Genomic DNA, 22,589 nt, shown 5'->3' with positions numbered 1-22,589 from the left:
TGTAATTTAAAAAAACTGAAATAATCAAAATGTCCTTTCAAAAAGACAATTTACTTTAAAAGATTATGGCACAACCATATCATAGAATATTACTCAGAATAAAAAGTAATGGACTATTGATACGTGCAACTTGGGTGTATCTCAAGGGCATTGCACTGAATGAAAAGAGCTAGTCTCATGAGGTTACCTATGTGATTCCATTTATACAACATTTTCAAAATGTCAAAATTATAGAGAACAGATTACTGGGTTCCCAGGGGTAAGAAATGATGGAGGGAAGGGAATGGATGTGGCTGTAAAGGGATAGCATGGGGAAAATCTTTGTGGTGATAGAATAGTTCTGTATCTTGAGTCAGGGAGTAGTTATAAATGTAACAAAATGACATAGAATTATGCATACCATGTACCAATATTAGTTTCCTGGTTTTGATATCACATTATCATTAGGGAAGATATAATCATTGGAGAAAATTGGGTGAAGTATACACAGAAACCTCCCTATACTATCTTTGACATGTCTTCAGTTCAGTCGCTCCGTCGTGTCCAATTCCTTGCAACCCCATGGACTGCAGTATGCCAGGCTTCCCTGTCCATCACCAACTCCCAGAGCTTACTCAAACTCATGTCCATTGAGTCGGTGATGCCATCCAACCATCTCATTCTCTGTCATCCCCTTCTCCTCCCACCTCCAATCATTCCCAGCATCAGGGTCTTTTCAAATGAGTCAGTTCTTCGCATCAGGTGGCCAAAGTATTAGAGTTTCAGCTGCAGAATCAGTCCTTCCAATGAATATTCAGGACTGATTTACTTCAGGACTGGTTGGATCTCCTTGCAGTTCAAGGGACTCTGTTGGTCTTCTCCAACACCACAGTTCAAAAGCATCAATTCTTCAGCGCTCAGCTTTTTTATAGTCCAACTCTCACATCCATACCTGACCACTGGAAAAACCATAGACTTGACTAGATGAACCTTTATTGACAAAGTAATATCTCTGCTTTTGAATATGCTATCTAGGTTGGTCATAACTTTCCTTCCAAGGAGTAAGCGTCTTTTAATTTCATGGCTGCAATCACCATCTGCAGTGATTTTGAAGCCCCAAAAAATAAAGTCTGTCACTGTTTCCATTGTTTCCCCATCTATTTGCCATTAAGTGATGGGACCAGATGCCATGATCTTAGTTTTCTGAATGTTGAATTTTAAGCCAACTTTTTCACTCTCCTCTTTCACTTTCATTAAGAGGCTCTTTAGTTCCTCTTCACTTTCTGCCATAAGGGTGGTGTCATCTGCATATCTGAGGTTATTGATATTTCTCCCAGCAATCTTGATTCCAGCTTGTGCTTCTTCCAGCCCAGCATTTCTCATGATGTACTCTGCATATAAATTAAATAAGCAGGGTAACAATATACAGCCTTGACATACTCCTTTCCCAGTTTGGAACCAGTCAGTTGTTCCATGTCCAGTTTTAACTGTTTCTTCTTGACCTGCATATAGTCCTGTAGATCTGTAATTATTTCAAAATAAGTTAAATACATGTATGTATGTTTCTATCTACCTATCACAATATACATATATACATTGCCATAAACATATATATATATATTTATCTATTACAATGCACTTGACAGACAGTAACTATTAACTAAGCTATTTCTTGAGGAGATGTGTATAAGTGTACAGGAAATGGAAGAAAATTTATTAAAATTAAGCACAGTATTCCTCACTACTTTCAGACAATGCCCAAGATAAAAAACAGGAGAAATGAGTCATCCTCTGGAGAACTTATAATACCTTATGTTCCTTGTCTACATTGAAAATGTGTGCAAATAAATGATCAACATGCCACATTCCCTAAATTTTGCCAGCTTCTAAATATACATTATAATAGTAAAGCTGTCTAAGTCATGGCTCTGTTCCCGCAATCTGGAGGAAATGCTATGCTTATAAGAGCTATGACTTCATTTCCTTCCAGAGCAAGTTCCCCGCTTTTAGGTTCTTGGACATGTGAAATTCCCTCATCTTTCACTCCATGGGGCAGCTGGTTTCCAGGCTTGGAGTAAGTTCAAATGTTGTGGTTCAGAACATGCCAGCAGCTGCCAGAAGGATCCTAGTTTTTTAGTTCCTCGGCCATTGTGAGAAAGGCTTGTTGGCCAAGGTAATCAGAGACTGACTCCACTTCTCAACACAAACCAGACAGCCAGGGTGGAGGGCTTCCCCTTGGGAGCCAGGCTCAGCTTCTTATCCATACATACTTCTTTCCCAAGGTCTCAGCTGCATGAACCTCATCTCTCACTGGTCACATCCCTCCCCAGCAGGAGTGGAACAAAGCTCTGTGAACTTGGTGGCCACACACAAACATGTGCTCCATCTCTTAGGCTGCCAAGGCCCACCAGGCCAGAATGGACCCAACAAGGATGCCGTCACTATACAGGAAGCCATCTCCAATTATCTTTTTATCTCTAATTACAATCCCTCAAGCCTTCTACCCAATTCTCAAACTTCCTGCTATACTTTGCGTTGTTATGTATGTTTTCTCATCTACTACAAAGTCTCATACCACTCACATCACAGTTCAATTATATTCTAATTGTTAACATTATTACTGACAGTCACTGTTTCAAAAAGCTTATTATGTTCTAGGACCTTATATACACTATTTAATTTAGTTATAACAACAACCATCCATGATAGACAATTATTTTCTCAGTTTTCTGAACAAACTTAAAACAACATCAGCAACAATTGAGGGCTGCATATTTCCAAAGTCTTTGCTTATCGTGTTGCCACCATAGGTCTCCTTGTGATATGGAAGAACCTGTCTTTCCATGGTCCATGCTATGAAGCTCGGAAAATTAGACAGTTGACCCTGAATGCTGGTAGGTGACTCTTGATCAGTGGCTGTCATACAGCACACAGGCTTCTGAGCCCATTTCCTCATTCATGAAAATTGAAGATGAAAATAATGCCTGCCTCACTAGACTGTTGTGTGAATTAAAATGAGATAATAGTGTTCATAAACTATCGGTGTGATACCTGACAAAATATGGACCCCGTGACTGTCTCTCAGGTGAATTAAGGAATGAGCCTATAGTAATTAGCATGAATAGGGGAAAACAGAGACTCAAAGTGCCAATGACTAACAGGACTCAAAGTCATATTTGCCTTGTGACACTGGTCAGACACATTTAACTAAAGAAGCCCCATGGCTCTCTCTCAATTCTATTGTCTGTTGCTTTCTGTGGACAGTTAGTGCTATTCAGGCTGTACCAAGCCCTTGGGAGCAATTTACTTTGGTTCTGTAAGCACCACTGACATCTCTAAGGCAGCTATTCAAAAGCACTGTTTCTTTTTAAGTGAATTATATAATGACTTATAATGTTGTCACAATGGTGTGATTATTCACCTAGAGCCAGACATCCTGGGATGTGAAGTCAAGTGGGCCTTAGGAAGCATCACTATGAACAAAGCTAATGGAGGTGATGGAATACCAGTTGAGCTGTTTCAAATCCTGAAAGATGACGCTGTGAAACTGCTGCACTCAATATGCCAGCAAATTTGGAAAACTCAGCAGTGGCCACAGGACTGGAAAAGGTCAGTTTTCATTCCAATCCCAAAGAAAGGCAATGCCAAAGAAAGCTCAAACAACCACACAACTGCACTCATCTCACACACTAGTAAAGTAATGCTCAAAATTCTCCAAGCCAGGCTTCAGCAATATGTGAACTGTGAACTTCCAGATGTTCAAGCTGGCTTTAGAAAAGGCAGACGAACCAGAAATCAAATTGCCAACATCTGCTGGATCATCAAAAGCAAGAGAGTTCCAGAAAAACATCTATTTCTGCTTTATTGACTATGCCAAAGCCTTTGACTGTGTCAATCACAATAAACTGTGGAAAATTCTGAAAGAGATGGGAATACCAGACCACCTGATCTGCCTCTTGAGAAACCTGTATGCAGGTCAGGAAGCAACAGTTCGAACTGGACATGGAACAACAGACTGGTTCCAAATAGGAAAAGGAGTCCATCAAGGCTGTATATTGTCACCCTGATTTTTTAACTTATATGCAGAGTGCATCATGAGAAATGCTGGACTGGAAGAAGCACAAGCTGGAATCAAGATTGCCGCGAGAAATATCAATAATCTCAGATATGCAGATGACACCACCCTTATGGCAGAAAGTGAAGAACTAAAGAGCCTCTTGATGAAAGTGAAAGTGGAGAGTGAAAAGGTTGGCTTAAAGCTCAACATTCAGAAAACGAAGATCATGGCATCCAGTCCCATCCCTTCATGGCAAATAGATGGGGAAACAGTGGAAACAGTGTCAGACTTTATTTTTCTGGGCTCTAAAATCACTGCAGATGGTGACTGCAGCCATGAAAAGGCACTTATTCCTTGGAAGGAAAGGTATAACCAACCTAGACAGCATATTCAAAAGCAGAGACATTACTTTGCCAACAAAGGACCATCTAGTCAAGGCTATGGTTTTTCCAGTGGTCATGTATGGATGTGAGAGTTGGACTATAAAGAAAGCTGAGCACCAAAGAATTGATGCTTTTGAACTGTGGTGTTGGAGAAGACTCTTGGGAGTCCCTTGAACTGCAAGGAGATCCAACCAGTTCATCCTAAAGGAGATCAGTCCTGGGTGTTCATTGGAAGGACTGATGTTGAAGCTGAAACTCCAGTAATTTGGCCACCTGATGGGAAGAGTTGACTCATTGGAAAAGACTCTAATGCTGGGAGGGATTGGGGGCAGGAGGAGAAGGGGATGACAGAGGATGAGATGGCTGGGTGGCATCACTGACTCAATGGACGTGAGTCTGAGTGAACTCCGGGAGTTGGTGATGGGCAGGGAGGCCTGGCATGCTGTGGTTCATGGGGTCGCAAAGAGTCGGACACGACTGAGCGACTGAACTGAATGTTGTATTAGTTTCTGGTATACAGCAAAATGCTTCAGCTATCTAGATATAGATATTCTTTTTCTTTTCTATTATGATTATCACAGCATATTTAATATAGTTCCCTGTTCTATACAGTAGGACCTTGTTGTTTATTCATTCTATTTAAAATCGTTTTCATCTACTAATCCCCAAATCCAATCCATCTCTCTCCCCACCCTCTTTGGCAACCACTAGTCTGTTTTCTATGTGAGGAGCCTGTTTTGTGGGTAAGTTCACTTGTGTCATACTTTAGACTCCATATATAAGTGATTTTTCTTTCTCTTTCTAATTTATTTCACTTAATAATCTCTAGGTACATCCATGTTGCTATAAATGGCATTATTTGATTCTTTTTATGGATGAGGAGCCTGGTGGACTACAGTCCATGGGGTCGCTAAGAGTCAGACACGACTGAGCTACTTCACTTTCACTTTTCACTTTCATTCATTGGAGAAGGAAATGGCAAGCCACTCCAGTGTTCTTGCCTGGAGAATCCCAGGGACGGGGGAGCCTGGTGGGCTGCCATCTATGGGGTCGCACAGAGTCAGACATGACTGAAGCAACTTAGCAGCAGCAGCAGCAGCAGTATTTCATTATATGTGCACCACATCTTTTTTATCTATTCATCTGTCAATGGACGTTTAGGTTGTTTTCATGTCTTGGCTATTGTGAATAATGCTGCTATGAACATGCGAGTTCATATATCTTTTAGAATTACAGTTTTGCCCAGGAGTGGGATTGTTGGATCATATCAAAACTCTATTTTTAGTTTTCTGAGGAGCTTCCATACTCTTTTCCATAGTGTCTACACCAACTTACATTCCCACCAACAGTGTAGGAGGGTTCCCTTTTCTCCACACTCTCTCCAGCAGTTTTTTATTTGTATACTTTTTATCTCTCGACATTCTGACCAGTATGAGGTGGTCAGTCAGTCAGTCAGTTCAGTCACTCAGTCATGTCCAACTCTTTGCCACCCCATGAATCACAGCATGCCAGGCCTCCCTGCCCATCACCAACTCCCAGAGTTCACTGAGACTCACATCCATCGAGTCAGTGATGCCATCCAGCCATCTCATCCTCTGTTGTCCCCTTCTCCTCCTGCCCCAATCCCTCCCAGCATCAGAGTCTTTTCCAATGAGTCAATTCTTCACATGAGGTGGCCAAAGTACTGGAGTTTCAGCTTTAGCATCATTCCTTCCAAAGAAATCCCAGGGCTGATCTCCTTCAGAATGGACTGGTTGGATCTCCTTGCAGTCCAAGGGACTCTCAAGAGTCTTCTCCAACACCACAGTTCAAAAGCATCGATTCTTTGGCGCTCAGCCTTCTTCACAGTCCAACTCTCACATCCATACATGACCACAGGAAAAACCATAGCCTTGACTAGACGGACCTTTGTTGGCAAACTAATGTCTCTGCTTTTGAATGTGCTATCTAGGTTGGTCATAACTTTCCTTCCAAGGAGTAAGCGTTTTTTAATTTCATGGCTGCAGTCACTATCTGCAGTGATTTTGGAGGCCAGAAAAATAAAGTCTGACACTGTTTCCACTGTTTCCCCATCTATTTCCCATGAAGTGATGGGACCGAATGCCATGATCTCATTGTAATTCTGATTTGCACTTCTTTAATGCTAGTGGTACAGAACCCACCTACCAATCAGTGCAGGAGATATAAGAGATGCAGGTTTGATCCCTGGGTGGGGAAGTTTTCCTGGAGGAGGGCATGGCAACCCATTCCAGTATTCTTGCCTGGAGAATCCCATGTACAGAGGAGCCTGGTGGGCTACAGTCCATAGGGTCACAAAGAGTTGGACATGACTGAAGTGATTTAGCATGCAGCGATGATTAGCAATGTTGAGCATCTCTTTTTATGCCTGTTGGCCTGCTCTATGTCTTCTTTGGAGAAACATCTACTTAGATCTTCTGCCCATTTTTTGATTGGTTTGTTTGTTTTTTTGTTGTTGAGTTATATGAGTTGTTTGATTATTTTGGAAATAAAGCTCTTGTCAGTTGCATCATTTGCAAATATTTTCTCCCAGGCCGTACGTTCTCTTTTTGTTTTGTTTATGGTTTCCTTTGCTATGCAAAAACTTGTTTTGATTAGGTCCCATTTGTTTATTTTTGTTTTTCTTTCTATTGCCTTAGGAGATGACCTAACAAAACATTGGTACAGTTTATGTCAGAGAATGTTTTGCCTATATTCTCTTTTAGGAGTTTCATGATGTCTTGTCTTATATTTAAGTCTTTAAGCCATTTTGAACTTATTTTTGTGTATGGTGAGAGGGTGTGTTCTAACTTCCTTGATTTATATGTGGCTATCCAGCTTTTACAGTACCTCTTGCTGAAGAGACTGTCCTTTCTCTATTGTATAGTCTTCCCTTCTTTGTTGAAGATTTATTGACTCTAAGCGTGTAGGTTTATTGCTAGGCTCTCTATTCTGTTCAGCTGATCTATATATCTGTTTTTGTGCCAATATGATACTGTTTTGATTACTGCAGCTTGAAGTATTGTCTGTTCTTTTTCCTCAGGATTGCTTTGGCAATTCTGGTCACTTATGCTTCCATATAAATTTTATGATTCTTTGTTCTAGTTCTGTGGACAGTGTCATGGGTAATTTGATAATGACTGCATCAAATCTGTAGATTGCTTTGGGTAGTATGGCAATTTTAACAATATTAATTCTTCCAGTCCAAGAGCACCGGATATTTTTCCATCTATTTGAATCACTTTCAGTTTCCTTTATCAATATTTAATAGTTCTCAGCTTATAAGTCTTTCACCTCTTTGGTCAAATTTATTCCTTAGTATTTTTTATGTGATTTTAAAACTTATTTTAAAATTGCTTTTTAAACTTCCCTTTTCTGATATTTCATTGTCAGAGTAAAAAATAAAACCGATTTCTGTATGTTAATCTTGTATCCTGCTACCTTGCTGAATTTATCAGCTCTGGTAGATTTTTAATTAAAACATTGATTATTTAATTACTTGGCCGCACCAGGTCTTAGTCTCGGTACATGAATCTTTGATCTTCATTGCAGCACACAGGAGCTTTAGTTGCAGCATGCTAACTCTTAGTTCTCGCATGTGGAAGTCTAGTTCCCTGACCAGAGATCAAACCCAGCCTCCCTGCTTTGGGAGCGTGGAGTCTTAACCACTGAACCACCAGGGAAGTCCCTCACATAATTTTTGTGTGGAGTCTCTAAAGTTTTCTATGTATAGTATCATGTCATCTGCATATACGGAAAATTTTAACTCTTCTCTTCCAAATTAGATACCTGTTATTTCTTTTACTTGTTTGATTGCTGTGGCTAGGACTTTTAATATTATGTTGAATGCAAGTGGTAAGAGTGGGCATCCTTGTCTTATTACAGATTTTAGTGGGAAGGCTTTCAGCTTTTTCCCATTGACAAAAACACTGTGTTTCGGAAAGACTCACCCAAAAATGTTGTATCTGAAGATCTCTCTCTCTACTGCTACGCACAGGGATAACTTCATACAATAGCACAATTCATTTGTACACTGACTCATAGGTGTCAGTTGTAACCAGTGTTTCTATATCGTCAGCTCACCAATCCCGGAACTTTGAGATTTTACCTACTAGTGAAATGGTATGGGGGAGGGGAGTGAGCAGGGGACTGGAGAAACCTCAAAAAGGTATTTTGTAAAATAAAGAAAATTTTAAACCAAAGTATAGAAAGAATTCATCTTCATTTTTTAAAAAATATACAAAATTTTAATAGCATTCACCACAGTGATCTTTTTTTCTTATTCTACTGTATACCCATGAAAATACTGTTGTTGAATCAATGTCAATATATGGAGAGGTTTTTAGGGATGACTTCAGTATATTGTTAAAAATATACTTCATAAACATCCAGAAGCACTGTTACTATTTTCAGTTTACATAAGAAGAAACTAAAGACTACTTAGGGTAAAGAGATTTGCCAAAGACACAGTGTATTAGACTCAGTGGGTGGACTCAGAACCAAAAAGCTCAGAATTAGGACGTTCTCATGATGTAGTGCCAGCAACCTATGAAATGCTAAGTAATTCACAAAATCTTAGTCACAGTAAATTTTAGGCTACAGTTATGTAGCTGTAAATACAAAAAAGAAAACTGAAATTTTCATCAGTTATATTTAGTTTTTCTACTCCCCCAAAAAACAAATCATATATCTAGATAATCTAAAAATATGGTTACCAATTGATTATAAAACAATATTAATCTCTATATTGCATCAGATCAGATCAGATCAGTCGCTCAGTCATGTCTGACTCTTTGTGACCCCATGAATCGCAGCATGCCAGGCCTCTCTGTCCATCACCAACTCCCGGAGTTCACTGAGACTCACGTCCATCGAGTCAGTGATGCCATCCAGCCATCTCATCCTCTGTTGTCTCCTTCTCCTCCTGCCCCCAATCCCTCCCATCTTCAGAGTCTTTTCCAATGAGTCAACTCTTTGCATGAGGTGGCCAAAGTACTGGAGTTTCAGCTTTAGCATCATTCCTTCCAAAGAAATCCCAGGGCTGATCTCCTTCAGAATGGACTGGTTGGATCTCCTTGCAGTCCGAGGGACTCTCAAGAGTCTTCTCCAACACCACAGTTCAAAAACATCAATTCTTTGGGGCTCAGCCTTCTTCACAGTCCAACTCTCACATCCATACATGACCACTGGAAAAACCATAACCTTGACTAGATGAACCTTTGTTGGCAAAGTAATGTCTTTGCTTTTGAATATGCTATCTAGGTTGGTCATAACTTTACTTCCAAGGAGTAAGCATCTTTTAATTTCATGGCTGCAGTCACCATCTGCAGTGATTTTGGAGCCCAGAAAAATAAAGTCTGACACTGTTTCCACTGTTTCTCCATCTATTTCCCATGAGGTGATGGGACCAGATGCCATGATCTTCGTTTTCTGAATGTTGAGCTTTAAGCCAAGTTTTTCACTCTCCTCTTTCACTTTCATCAAGAGGCTCTTTAGTTCTTCACTTTCTGCCATCAGGGTGGTGTCATCTGCATATCTGAAGTTATTGATATTTCTCCTGGCAATCTTGATTCCAGCTTGTGTTTCTTCCAGCCCAGCGTTTCTCATGATGTACTTGGCATATAAGTTAAATAAGCAGGGTGACTATATACAGCCTTGACGTACTCCTTTTCCTATTTGGAACCAGTCTGTTGTTCCATGTCCAGTTCTAACTGTTGCTTCCTGACCTGCATACACATTTCTCAAGAGGCAGATCAGGTGGTCTGGTATTCCCATCTCTTTCAGAATTTTCCACAGTTTATTGTGATCCATACTGTCAAAGGCTTTGGCATAGTCAATAAAGCAGAAATAGATGTTTTTCTGGAACTCTCTTGCTTCCTCCATGATCCAGTGGATGTTGGCAATTTGATCTCTGGTTCCTCTGCCTGTTCTAAAACCAGCTTGAACATCAGGAAGTTCACGGTTCACATATTGCTGAAGCCTGGCTTGGAGAATTTTGAGCGTTACTTTACTAGTGTGTGAGATGAGTGCAACTGTGCGGTAGTTTGAGCATTCTTTGGCATTGCCTTTCTTTGGGATTGGAATGAAAACTGACCTTTTCCAGTCCTGTGGCCACTGCTGAGTTTTCCAAATTTGCTGGCATATTGAGTGCAGCACTTTCATAGCATCATCTTTCAGGATTTGGAATAGCTCAACTGGAATTCTATCACCTTCACTAGCTTTGTTTGTAGTGATGCTTTCTAAGGCCTCTTGACTTCCCATTCCAGGATGTCTGGCTCTAGGTCAGTGATCACACCATCGTGATCATCTGGGTCGTGAAGATCTTTTTTGTACAGTTCTTTTGTGTATTCTTGCCATCTCTTCTTAATATCTTCTGCTTCTGTTAGGTCCATACCATTTCTGTCCTTTATCGAGCCCATCTTTGCATGAAATGTTCCTTTGGTATACATATATGCAAATTGAGAGAACATAGCTTCGTCATGCTTTCTTTATGTCTTCCTCCCCCGCCTCTCGTCTTTTCCAGCATCTAACACATACTCCCCTACATTCTCAGTGCTACCTAATGCCTTGACCTTTCATATACTCTGCATACTACAGTAGGAAAGTGTTGGGGTAAGTAAAGTTTTTATAAGTTTGTAAATGGTTTTAGAAACAATTTGATAATAAAACATCTTGGAAACTCAGCTAATTAAGAGCCACTCAAAGGTGGCTCAGAGGTTAAAGCGTCTGCCTGGAATGCTGGAGACCTGGGTTCAATCCCTGGGTTGGGAAGATCCCCTGGAGAAAGAAATGGCAACCCACTCCAGTACTCTTGGCTGGAGAATCCCATAGAGGGAGGAGCCTGGTAGGCTACAGTCCATGGGGTTGCAAAGAGTCAGACAGGACTGAGCGACTTCATTTCACTTCACTTCACTTCACAAACTTTGCTACCAGGTCCCAACATCATGATAAGGTATTTCCTCCTGAGATAAGATTGCCTGGTTCAACCTGCTAAGACTTCTCAGCTCATGTCTTCAGATTTACTGCCCTTTAGAGCCACTATTTTATTTTACTTTTCATTTTGATATATATTTTATTGATTTGACTTTTGCCAATTTAGTAAAGAGCAAAATACTTAGGTTTTTAAATTATGCAGCCTTCCTACCATAGACCTTATCATATTGTTCCCTGTTGCTGCTGCTGCTGCTTAGTCTCTTCAGTCGTGTCCGACTCTGTGCGACCCCATAGACGGCAGCCCACCAGGGTCCCCAGTCCCTGGGATTCTCCAGCCAAGAACGCTGGAGTGGGTTGCCATTTCCTTCTCCAGTGCATGAAAGTGAAAAGTGAAAGCGAAGTCTCTCAGTCGTCTCCAACTCTTAGCGACCCCATGGACTGCAGCCCACCAGGCTCCTCTGTCCATGGGATTTTCCAGGCAAGAGTACTGGAGTGGGGTGCCATTGCCTTCTCTGATATTGTTCCCTAAAATTGCACAATTTAGTTCTCAATGCACTCAGCCTGTCTTGGCATTCTTTCTCTAAACCAACATGCAAGCCTGTGGTTTATCTCCTAAATTATCAAATTTATAGTAAAATGCATATAAATTCTCATTATAGTTTGTAGAGCCTTGGCTTTCTGACATGTAACAATCCATTTTTAAATTTGCTCAAAAATCTATTTAGAAGATATACACTTGCTCAGTATCTAAAATAATACTTCAGCTTGATTAATTGCTGCTTCAATTGGGAAAACATAGGAAAGGAATAGGTTCAAAAGTCAGTAGGTGGGTTTCAAAAAATTTTTTTAACTTTTTATTTTATATTGGAGTTTAGCTGATTATGGGCTTCCCTGGTGGCTCAGTGGTAAAGAATTCACCTGCCAATGCAGGAAATATGGATTCAGTCCCTCAGTCAAGGCAATCCCCTGGAAAAAGAAATGGCAACCCACTCTGGTATTCTTGCCTGGGAAATCCCATGGACAGAGTAGCCTGGAGGGCTATATAGTCCATGGGGTTGCAAAAGAGTTGAAGATGACTGAGTGACTAAACAACAACAATAACCAGTTAAGAATGCTGTGATAGTTTCAGGTCGACAGCAAAGGGACTCAGCCATATGTATACATGTATCCATTCTCCCCTAAACTTCCCTCCCATCCGGGCTGTCACATAACAGTAAGCAGAGTTCCCTGTGCTATACAGTAGGACCTTGTTGGTTATCCATTTTAAATGTAATAGTGTGTACATCGGAGAAGGCAATGGCAACCCACTCCAGTGTTCTTGCCTGGAGAATCCCAGGGACGGTGGAGCCTGGTGGGCTGCCGTCTATGGGGTCGCACAGAGTCGGACACGACTGAAGCGACTTAGCAGCAGCAGCAGCAGCAGTGTGTACATGTCCACCCCAAACTCCCTAACTCTGCCTTCCCCTCATTCTCCCCCTCTAAGAGCCACTATTTTTGAACAATGCCTAGTGTCACTATCATTGTTGCAAAGAACACTTTTTGATGGACTAGACACTCTGCATGCAAACACTTGAACTGACAGCACACATTTGAGTGAGACAGGTTAACATCAGATCCACTCCTGGGAATAATCTGGAGAGCTTCCAAACCAAGTCCCATGGACCGCCACTCTCCAAGGTGTGGTTATATGCACCCTTCTGCTCCCTCACTCCCAAGAACAGTAGCAGCAGTGGAGACAGCAGTACTTCATATTCAAATTAATTTGGCCAGTGCTGAATTATGTTATTTTCATACAGGCCTGGTCAGAGACTGTATCCTAACATTCATTATGAATTTTCAAATACACTGATTTTTTTCAAATATCCGGGAGTTGGTGATGGACAGGGAGGCCTGGCGTGCTGCGATTCATGGGGTCGCAAAGAGTCGGACACGACTGAGCGACTGAACTGAACTGAACTGAACTGACCCATTTTTATAGGATTCAAAGAGGTAACAAAGAAAAAAATTCCTGGACTATTATTTATGGGAAATGTGGTATGGGAAATAAGTTCAAGCATCAATGTGTTAAACTAGTATAGTTTACTTGAAACTTTTCAGATTTGTAAAATATTTCACTAACTGTATACCCTAGAGTGAAAAGATAAATTGCAGATGCCTTTATTCTCCAAATGTCATGACTCCCTGGACTTGGGCCTGAAACATTGTATAATTTTTCCCCTTTCCGGGACCCAAGGCCACCTCCCTCCATAAATCTATCCTTAGCTATAGTTATAAAAGTGAGAGTATAAAAAAAGCACAAAATGTTCCAATAAACATGCTGCATGCAGTATTTCACTTAATTCTCTGGTTAATGCTGTGAAATACCTGTAATAATTGTTCCCATTTACATATGAGGGATCTAAGTCTCGCTAGGTGAAAGCATTTTCGAGATCACTTTTATAATTATTGGAACGGAGGCATACTGTCTGCAGAGCCAGCATCTTTCAACACCTTTCTGTGCTGTGTATGTCCTAGTGCCTAAATTGATTCTTGTAAAAAACCTGCACATGACTCTTTCCATTTCTGCCGCCCCTAGTGCCTTAACAGCATGTGTAAGTGCCTTAAGTAAAAAAGTGCTGTTTTATCAAAAGGATCAAGACATCTGCGGAGGGGCAGAGGGGACTGACTGGCTGTCCCTTCTCAGACAAAGGCTGTGTCCATTTTAGTTCCTTTGTGAGCTTCTCCACACTTGAGGACCCTCGGGGAACACAAAAGACTTGGGAAAAGCAAAGAGCAGTCCAGCTGACTGATAAAAAGCCTTCTCTGTGTCCTGTCTTCTGACTTGGACCCCAGTGAATACCATTTGTTTAAATAATGATGAGAACACAATAGAAGTGATGAGGTTGCCAAGAGCCCATCCATTCAGCCTCTATTTGGCTAAGGGAAAAACAAAAGAAAAAGAAAGAAGAAAAGCTGATGTGGTTATGACATGGTTCATTGAGCTCAGAGTTCTCCAAACTGAAGTTTGAACTGGAATCCCAGGATCCATCAGTTCTAAGGAATAAAGAAGTTGGCAGATGAACAGGACCTGCCTCCTCCAAAACGAAAGTTGGAAGAGACAGCTGGTGACTACTTAGGAATAACTGTCAGAGCAGCAGACCTCGGTGATACTCCCTTCCTGTTACTGCCTCAGTTGGGGGTGGGGTGGGTAATAGGTGAAGGGTTTTGGACGGCAGAACAAGGGTAAGATACTGACCTATGGTGTCTCTGGATAGAGGTTGGAGGCCTAGCTCTTTCTTGCTCAGATAATGTGCTCTCTCTCTTTTTTTTCCCCCTTTATGGTTGTGCTGGGTCTTTGTTGCTGCACGTGGGCTTTCTCTAGTTGCAGTGAGCAGGAGTGGGGGCTTATTGTGATGGCTGCTCTTGCTGTGGAGGACAGGCTCTAGGCATGCAGGCTTCAGTTGCAGCACGCTGGCTCCGTAGTTGCGGCTCACAGGCTACACAGTGTGGGCTCAGCAGCTGTGGTGCACCGGCTTAGTTGCTCTGCGGCATGTGGGATCTTCCCAGACTAGGGATCAAACCTGAGTCCCCTGCACTGGTGGGTGGATTCCCATCCACTGCACCACTAGGGAAGTCCAGATTATGTGCTCTTGATCAGGTTAATTGTACTTCTTTAAGACTTCATTTCCATCACTGGAAGAAGTAGAGAAAAAATAGCCAACAAGTTTTATGAAAATTCAGTAATTGTATACCTAGAGTGGAAATGGAAAACGTTTGCTCCTCATGGAAAGCAGAATGCCCACCATTGAAACTGTGCATGATGCATTAATCTCTTCCCATTTCTCCTTTCACCCAAGAGCCCTAAACTCTCCTCCCTATTTTAGCCACATGCCACATAAAATTTTAAAAAGGAGCATGTAGTGCTTAAAATCCAGAACAGCAGATTATGAAAGAAATAGAGATGCTGGTGAAGCCATTATGTTTCGAGCTATCCATGAGGATTAGTCATCCAGGGAAGAAAGGGGGATATTGTTACAACTCATCATGCACCGAAGTTCACAGCTATCCCCATTGTACCCTGAAGCCTGACATCCTAACTTACAGAGGCATCAGCACACATCCCTGGCCTCCAGCACAGGAACTCAGAACTGCCCATTGAGGAATGGCCACTGAATACTGTTCTTGCAGGTGGAGACTGTTGCGACCCAGACTTCTCAGGGCAGAAATGCTGCAGCCCAGCTAGCAAAACTTCTATCTCATAGTGTTGCCAGTTTCATTTCCCTTCAGCCAGTTCTCTGTGTAACCAACAGGAGGCACCAGATGGTGGTATTAAATTTTCCCATTGATTGGAATCCTACACACCTCAAAAACTACACTCACTATCTACATGGTGAGTGTTACCAAACCTCCAGCTACTGGAATATCAATACCCAAGAAGCAGTTGGTAGAAAGGAATGTTGCTTTTAATCAGAATGCCACTAATCTGGGGAGATGGACTCAATGTCTCCCAAAAACTGTTTCCCAAGATTCTGCTTGGCCATGAAAGTTTTTAAGGGAAAAAGAGAAGTAATCCTAATTAATCATTGAGATGGGGGTCAGAATTCTCACTCTTCCCCACTGGGTACAGGCTTGTTGACTTCTTGTGATCTTTATTTTTTTCCACTTTTATTTTTTTTCCTGTTTTTGACTGCACCGTGCAGCATGCAGGACCTTCGTTCCCTGACCAGGGATCGAACTCACACTCCTATCAGTGGAAGCATGTATCTTAGCTGCTGAACTGCCAGGTAAGTCCCTTGTGATCTTTCTTTAGATGCCATCTTTTTCACACAGTTTGTTTGCAAGATCACTGAAGGGGAAGCTAGAGAAGAGATCTGGCCATCTGTTAATCACTCATTCTTAATTTCTACTTCTTTGATCTGTTGAAAGAACCAATAAGTGGGGCAAGATATTGTATGGTCAAAAAATTTGAAAGGTATGCTAGGGTCAGAAATGCATAGAATATTGTGGCCCCTGATTTAAAAGTTAGCTCCAATGTAGCTTTGCTTAAATTGACAAGAAAAGGGTTTTCCTGCTGAGAGTGATTTCCTGCAAAGACTTGCTTACAAATGTACTCAATAAATGGAACCACCTTTATAAGGTAAGACAACACCAGTGGGGTGAGAAACTTCTTTCCAAAATAGGAAAAACTTATAACCATGTATAGATTATCATCAAGGCAAGGCCAGGATACTATCCTAACAATGCTCAGAAATATCATCTAATCTCTGTCAGCTTTGTCCAGACTTTAATTTTCTTTAAACTCAATCTCCTTAAGCTGATTCCTAATTAACTTGTTACTCTTCAAAATATCTTCTTTGTCAACTTCCTCATTGTTCCCCTAGGGGAGGAAAAGTAATTTTCCCTCTACTCTTTTAGGTTCTTGGCTGAGAATTCCTGTAATTGAGGCAAACTGGCAGCAGAAAAACAAAAAAAGTTTGATAGTATGTATGGTTTCCCAGGTGGCTCAGTGGTAAAGAATCTACCTGCCAATGCAGGAAACACAGGAGACGCAGGTTTGATCCCTGGGTTGGGAAGATTCCCTGGAGAAGGAAATGGTAACCTGCTCCCGTATCCTTGCCTAGAGAATCCCATGGACAGAAGAGCCTGGCAGGCTCTAGTCCTTGGGGTCACAGAGTCAGACATGACTGATTGCACACATATACACATCCATGAAAGAAAGATGCTGTGTTGGGTGGGAGGAGGGCACTTATGGAAGGTTTACAGGCAAAGCACAGTAAACAAGGCTATGGTTGTTATGCAGATATAAGTTGATGTCTTCTCCACTAATAAGAATTTCTGCAGATTTGACCATCCTCCTCTTCTGGTACAGAGACATCTTACAAATAGAGATTTCCCTTGTTAATATAAAGGATAACCTCTGCTTGATTTGCAGAGATTCTCCTGTGTCTTCAACTTTTCAAATATAATCAACCCCAAATAATCTATATGCCAAAGAGGAGTATTTTTGTTACTAAGTCCAAGCTCACTCTGCTCACCACACAATAGACTGATGAATCCGAGCGATGAGGTGTTGAGGCAAGGAAGAAACTTTAATTGGGGAGCTGGCAGACTGAGAAGATGGCAGACTAGCACCTCAAAATAACCATCTTATTGGGGTCTGGATGCCAGGGTCTTTTACAGATTAGAGAGAAAGAAGCCACGAGAAACTAAAGTCAAAAGGCAGAATCGAGAGGGAGATGCAGTGAGGAAGTAAAGTGAAAGGGTCTTCATTCAGTCTTGCAAAACATCTCCAAGGGAATGTCCTGTCTTCAGAAGGGGTGTGTGTTCAGTTCAGTTGCTCAGTCATGTCTGACTGTTTGCAACCCCATGGACCGCAGCACGCCAGGCTTCCCTATCCATACCAACTCCTGGAGCTTGCTCGAACTCATGTCCATCGAGTTGGTGATGCCATCCAACCATCTCATCCTCTGTTACCCACTTCTCTTCCTGCCTTCAATCTTTTCCAGCATCAGGGTCTCTTCAAATGAGTTAACTGTTCACATCAGGTGGCCAAAGTATTGGAGATCCAACTTTAGCATCAGTCCTTCCAATGAATATTCAGGACTTATTTCCTTTAGGATGGACAGGTTGGATCTCCTTGCAGTCCAAGGGACTCTCAAGAGTCTTCTCCAACACCACAGTTCAAAAGCATCAATTCTTCAGCACTCAGCTCTTTTATAGTCCAACTCTCATATCCATACATGACTACTGGAAAAAACATAGCCTTGACTAGATGGACTTTGTTGGCAAAGTAATGTCTCTGCTTTTTAATATGCTGTCTAGGTTTGTTATAGCTTTTCTTCCAAGGAAAGCTTCTATTCACAGGTGGGCAGAGACAAACTACCTTTCCATGAGCTGAACAAAGGCACTTTAGTTTACAGTCAAGCAGAGGGGCAGAGTCCTCCAGGCAAGCCTTTGAGTATCATTATAATAATAAAAGCAAGTCAAAGAAATGGTTTCCAACATGGAGTCAGACTTGGCTTCCTCCCTGCAACATTTTGAGGTGGCATGTCTTCCTTGCCTTCACTTCATTTTCTTTACACTGTTTTATTACCTCCCTTCTATATATGTGGATTCTATATCGAAAGTATACCCAAATTATCCTCAAAAAGATTTGAGTCATCTCATATTATTTAAGTGAACCATGATGCCTCCACCAACAGACACACAAACACATACAAAAAAAATTGTTGTGTAAAATCATGAGTCAGAGGTGAACAATGACCAGGTCACAAAAAAGAAACCAGCCATTTTCTGCCCTCCCCCACTGCTGTGGGTTTACAGAGAAGGATTTGCAGTCCTCACACTAAGAAGCTGGAGAGCATGCTAGGCTCCATGAGAATAAACAAGAAAATAGCAACCAAGGGAATTAGACTTAAGTACCTAAATAATTCAAGTAAAGGATAGCATTTGCTCATTGAGTATTTGAACATGTAAGCACTGGAAATTTTATCTTGGCCCGATTTGATCAATTAAGCTATTTCAGTTCACTCATTTTTGTTTGCCTAACTATAACTATCTGTCCCCAAACTAGGCCCACCCAGGGTGGTATTTCAAGAGAATATAATTCCCCAATTTTGATCTCAGCATGAGGCCCTTCAGAATTTAATCACTGGGGTCCAGAATGAAACAGCACGTAAGAATCCGCTCTTTTAGTTTTCATACAAAGAACTTCCTGGGGCAAAGGCAAGCACCCGACTGACTCAGCCTGCTGTCTTCACCCACTATCGCCCCCACCCTCAAGAAACTAGACCACCAAGCCCTCCCAGTAAAGGCAGAGCAAGTCATTTTCCCCAGGACAGTCATGACTCCCTCTGCCCCTAAACTGGTAAGGGAAGCCACAATGAGTGATTAAGGGTCTGTCCTTGTTTAAAAAGTTATTATCAAGGATTAGCTGGCAATGATATAGCTGGCAAGTTCCTCAGCTGAAAAGAGAAGCAGAGAAGTCTAATTCTATACTCTGTGTTTGTATGCCAGTTTAGAAAAATTCAAATTATAATGATTATGCAAGAAAAACACAAGGTCCTACCAGACTCCTAGAAATGAATATGAAGATACAAACTAAAGAAGCCAAGAACTTCCTAAGAAAAGGTATCTGAAGGGGTCCAGAAGGAACGTCTTGAGGGGAAAAGAAGATAAAGCCAGCAGATTAGGTGATGCTGAAAACTCATCCTCTGTGTACCAGTGCCAAATTGAATCTCAGAGACAGAGTTTTGGGTGAAGTAGAAGAGAATAGCTTTATTGCTTTGCCAGGCAGACAGGGATACAGTGGGCTCATGCCCCCCACCCCCAAACTGTGTGTCCCAACTGGGAGAGTTTGGTAAGGAGTTTTATAGAAATGGTTCCAGGATGGGGTTGTTGGTAAGGATCAGGGGTTCTGCAACGCCTATACTCCTTTAACCTGGTCTCCTGATGAGCTTCTCGAGGTTATCTAGATTGAAGAATGCTAACATCTTCCATTTGTTGGGGGCTTTAGTTCTGTATTGAGCTCAAAGATATTGTAATGTGTATCCCTTGAAGTGGAAATGGCCTCCTTCCCTGGCAGGACCCAGGTTGAGGGTGGGGATTGGTAAACAATGCATATATACAACTGCAGACATACTATGTGCCCACAAAGGAACTTTGGATACACAATACATGTACATATGGGTATGCATGTTAGTTGCTCAGTCATGTCTGACTCTTTGCAACCCCATGGACTACAGCCCACCAGGCTACTCTGTCCTTGGAATTCTCCAGGCAGGAATACTGGAGCGGGTAGCCATACCCTTCTCCAGGAGATCTTCCTGACCCAGGGACGGAATCCAGGTCTCCTACACTGCAGGCAGATTCTTTACCTTTTGAGCCACCAGGGAAGCCCCATATACTACAGTGGACAGAATATGTTTCCACAAAGGAAACATAACTATGGTTGCCCCTTCCTTCTCCAGGGGATCTTCCCAACCCAGGGATCAAACCTGCATCTCCTGTGTCTCCTGCATTGCAGGCAGATTCTTTACCTGCTAAGCCATTGGGGAGGCCATATAACCAGACATATGTAACTATTCGACATAAGTGTAAACACATATTTTATGCTAAGTGTATTCAGATTTTTATGAACTTTTGTTTATATAAAAGAATTAAAGAAGCTTAGAAACTTACCCACAATCCATAACCAAGCTTTGAAGGCGTGTTTTTGGCTCCTAGATTGAAGTTCTTCCCACCACAACTGTGTGGGCCTCGAAGTGTGGGCCTCAGACCAGACATCAGCATCACCACCAGGGCGTGTGTTAGAAATGCAGACTCTCAAGTCCTACCCCCAGGTCTCCTAAATCAGAATCTGTATTTTAACAAGACCCCCAGATGACCTCCAAACGCACTTCCATTTGAGAAGCTGGCATTCCACCATGTCACCTACTTCAACTAGAGGGCATTCATTTCTAGGTATGGCACTACTCTGGATATGAAATAGTTGAGAAAAGTTCTGTATGAAATTTGAAAAAAATCTATGCCGTTTAAGACACCATATGGGATGAAAGAGTAAGCTACAAAGCAGCGTGTATAGAATAATTGCATTTTAAAATCAACTTTATATAAATAAGCATGTATATCTATGCAGAGAATAATGACTGGAAAGATTTAGATGAAAATATTCTCTCTGGTGATGGATTATGGGCAATGTTTTTCTTTTTTTTTTAAGTTTTCTTTAAGAAATACCTGTTAAGTTTTAAAAGTTAGTTTATGGTAATCTTCATTGAATCTAGACAGCTAAGGGAAGATTAAAGTAAGACATAGAAAAACCATAAACAGGCAAAAAAGAGCCCAATAGACTGTCACTACTGAAGTTTTCTGGGATAAAGCCACCAAGCACAGAGCCTCTCAAGCATTCTCACCTTTTAGCCTCCTGCAACCCCTCCACTCCCTGCCAGAAGGGGCTCATTCTTCTGGCCCCCAGGGGGCAGCCCTGTGTAGGTTTCTCCAAACCCAACCCCCTCCTCACCCCCCACCCCCCATCCCTCTCCAGTGTGAATAATCAGGTGTCATGTTAGCCAAAACTCATCTAAAAGCAGGATATGAAAGATTCTGGGCACATTAACAACAAATACTATAGAGACAGCAAGATAGTATTTTACAAATAGAGGCCAAAACCCCAAACAAACAGAGAAGAAACAGAACAGGAACCACTCAACACTGCTCAGCCCTAGCACCAAAGAATCTCTAGCTATAATGGTATCCTTTTTGTGGAAGGATGGGAAAGTAGAGATGGAAAGCGTAAATACAGCAAAGACACTAGATGCAGGTCACATTGCTTAAGGAAAGGCCGAGTTCTGCTTCCTACTTTTTAACCTTGGGAAAGTCCCTTCATTCCTGTTCCTCTATTTCATGCCATTGCCAGTTTCCCAATCCCCAGCTTTGAGAACTGAAGGAGTGCTTTGCTAATTGTCAAGTTTACGAATGTGAGAGTTTCCCTGCTGTTTTGGTCTAAGGAAAACCACATTCCAGGGAGTCTCCTCTCCCCTCAGTTGCCTTCTACAACACCATTTCCTTTCTGATACCAGACCTGTGGCTTTTTCACACATCAAGCAATTCTGCAATGCCCCTGTGTGTCCTACAATTTAACTCTATTCTGACACTGTCTACCTGGAGAGAGCATCAGATCCCACAGATTAAGGGCTCAGTCATACAAGACAGTTCTCCCTCTCCTGCCAATGGAAATCTCATGTTCCAGGTTTCCACCTTCTAACCTAGGGGCTTTGAATCTGAGGTTCTTATGATGCCCGCCTTGCTTTCAATTTATTAATATTTGCTAGAGCAGTTCTCGGAACTCAGGAAAACATTTGCTCACTAGACTGCCAGTTTATTATAAAAGGATATAGCTCAGGAGCAGCCAGATGGAAGGGATAAATGCACAAGGAAAGTTGTATGGACAGGTCTATGGAATAGTCATGCATTTTCTAGACATACCACTCTCCCACCACCTCCAAGTGTTCATCAACCCATGAACTCATCAGATCTTGCTGTTCTTGAATTTTTGTACATCTTTTACTCTCCAGCACGCCTCCCCTTCCCAGAAGTCAATGGGTAGGACTAAAAGTTCCAATTACTTGATCTTTTTGATGACCAGCCCGATCCTGAGGTTTTGCTGGGACCTCACTCTGTATCACCTCATTAACATAAACTCAGGTGTGATTGAAAGGGCTTGTCATGAATAACAAAGAATAATCTTATCACTTAGGAAATTA

The sequence above is a fragment of the Bos taurus genome, chromosome 7, assembly GCF_002263795.3.
Source record: "Bos taurus isolate L1 Dominette 01449 registration number 42190680 breed Hereford chromosome 7, ARS-UCD2.0, whole genome shotgun sequence".
In the NCBI taxonomy this organism is placed as follows: domain Eukaryota; kingdom Metazoa; phylum Chordata; class Mammalia; order Artiodactyla; family Bovidae; genus Bos; species Bos taurus.
The sequence above is the reverse complement of the archived record's forward strand: the minus strand, read 5'-3'. Positions refer to the sequence as shown.